Below are 2,553 nucleotides of genomic sequence, written 5' to 3'. Positions count from 1 at the left end.
CTTGGGAAGACAAATGCCATTGCAACAAACATCCCTCCCTCTTCTTCCCCCATCTTATATACTGAGCATGACGTCATATGATATGGAATAACCCTTTGTCCAGTCTGGGTCAGCCCCCCAGCTGTGCTCCCTCCCAGCCCCCCCCCCCATGCACCCAGCATGGGAAGCTGAAAAGTCCTTGACCAGTGTAAGCACTACTGAGCAACTATTTAGCAACAGCTTAGCACTACTTAGCAAGAACCAAAACATCAGTGTGCAACATTATTCTCATCCTAAACCCAAAACACAGCACTATACCAGCTACTAAGAAGAAAATTAACTCTATCTAATTAACTCCCAGCTGAAAACACGACACTGTCTTAAGGAGGGCAGAGCATGGTTCCACCAGTCTCTCTCAGATTCCCTGATGCTCCTTAACCTTTCTCCTTCCTCTCATAGCTCTGCTACCAGGCTGAGCAGATCATCTACTTGGTCACACCTCACACAGGTGTTCTCACTACTGCCATCAGGCACTAGTGAAAGGCTCTGGCACTCTCTACAGCCTGAGATCTGAGTGGCTGCATGTTTTTGTGGGAGCTCTGTTTGGGTAGCCATATCAGTTCTGGTGAGTGCAGAGGACATACTGCTTTCTGCTGGGTAGTTACCATAGCTAAGCTCCTTGTGGGAGGGTGATGGCCACCAATTGAACTGACTTTTTGAGCTGGTAGGGTGATGACACCCTTCCACACAAACTGCTGCACTACACCCTAGTTGCTAGTGCTCACTATGCTGCTTTTTATAGGTGGGGGTGGGGGGTGGCAGCCGCGGTTGCTCTGGCAATGCCCAGGCCTCATCAGCATCTCCCATGAGAGCTGGCTGGTTTCTCTGCTGTTCTAGTGTTTCCCTGCCTCAGGAACCCCCCCCGTACGTCAAGATCTGCTGCTTCGCTGCAGACTGGGCCAGCACCGGAGCAGCTCGCCTCGATGACTTATTGCTAGTTTCAGTTACACTGCATTTAAATTTCCTGCGGTTGCTGTGACAACGCCCAGGTCTCCTCGGTGACTCTCGCAAGAGCTGCCGGCTCCTGGTGGGTCTCTCCGCTGCCCTGGCATTTCCCTGCCTCAGGAAACCCCCCTGTACGCCAAGGTCTGCTGCTCTGCTGCGGATCGGGTCGGCACCGGAGCAACTTGCCCCCTCACCAGTGGGGGCTTTTATCAAATTGTTACATGTGGGATTCAGAAAAAGAAGTTAATCACCAAGGACTGCTTCAAAATGTTAATCATCAAGGATTGCTTAGAAGTAGTTAATCACCAACAATTGACAGCTACCAAGGACAGAGAGGAGCTATGAAGAAAGTTAATCACCAGCATGCCATCAGAAACCAAGGACAGAGGAGAGGCCTGTAAGATAAGAAGGAATCTCTGAATGAAAGAGTGAACTCAGAACAAAGATAATGGGGAGTCTGAACATAAAACAAGAAACTCCCTGAACATTAGGGAGTGTCAGCTGTGTTCCTAACAAAAGAGAACAGCCAAATCAGCATGATTAGGTGGAAAAAATCAATGAGGTCAACAAGCGGACAGCTCGAATTTGAGGGTACCGACCACCAAGGACCCCTGAAAGAATCCCCAGAATTAAACAGCACATGCTCTGGTGGGAGGGGAAATATGTTAATGATTTCTGGGAAATAATTGTAATATTAATGACTTTTCTTGGAAAATTAATGAATATGTATGTTTTAAGTTTGATAAATACTTTGCTGGCATGACCTACGGCATGCACGCTAGGTGGAGATATCCCCCGCGCATCCAGCGCTGCAATAAAGAATGCCTACTTTCTAAATGCCAAATTGGTGTTAGAAAGTTTTTGGACTGGTTTGCGGTAACAAAGGTACAATTTAAACCTCTTCCCAGTCTTTTCAGATTTGATGTAGCAAGACAATGTGGGTCCTACCCACAGGCTGCAGTTCTTCACAAACTGCTCCAGCGTGGGTCCCTTCCACAGGGTGCAGTCCTTCAGGAACTTAGGGTCATGGTTTAGTGGTGGACTTGGCAGTGCTAGGTTAACAGTTGGACTTGATGATCTTAAAGGTCTTTTCCAAGCGAAACAATTCCATGATTCTATAGCCACTGAGGGCAAACACTTCTCCACAGCTCCCAGATTAATATAAAGACCCCTCCATTGTTGAATTACCTCTAATGTGGAACACAGCACTATATTTTGTAACTGTGAAGTATATGTCCTCAGATTTTAGACCAAGAGTTGATATCAATGTAAGAAATGCATTTTCATCTATTTGTGGTAAATCTGAACTCTGATCTCAGCCTGAAGACAGAAGACATGGTAGAATGCTCATGTGATTCCATACACACTGAATAATAACGCTTCACACTTCACCGGCATTTGAAATTTGTAATGCTAGCAGCATAAGTTCATTCTCAAAGTGACTGTGAGGTTAAGTCCTCCCGCTCTGAAAGATGGGGAACTTGAGAAATTAATCACCCAAGAATGCAGAGTCAATATTAGAGCACGGACCATAATTCAGATGTCTTTAGTTCTCAATTTTATGCACAG

At 46.3% G+C, this 2,553-nt stretch overlaps 1 long non-coding RNA gene across 1 annotated transcript; it reads left to right on the top strand.

Annotated features, from left to right (window-relative positions):
• The first annotated feature begins 515 nt into the window (after nt 1-515).
• LOC148055140 (uncharacterized) lies at nt 516-1,734 on the top strand. The gene is made up of 2 exons (XR_015705820.1): nt 516-604; nt 877-1,734. It is a non-coding gene; the product is annotated as an uncharacterized LOC148055140 (long non-coding RNA).
• Nucleotides 1,735-2,553: the final 819 nt, after the last annotated feature.

This window comes from Nipponia nippon, unplaced genomic scaffold (genome assembly GCF_047370975.1).
Source record: "Nipponia nippon isolate SJK-2023a ecotype South Korea unplaced genomic scaffold, ASM4737097v1 scaffold_26, whole genome shotgun sequence".
Lineage (NCBI taxonomy): Eukaryota > Metazoa > Chordata > Aves > Pelecaniformes > Threskiornithidae > Nipponia > Nipponia nippon.
This window is presented reverse-complemented; position numbering and strand designations above follow the sequence as displayed.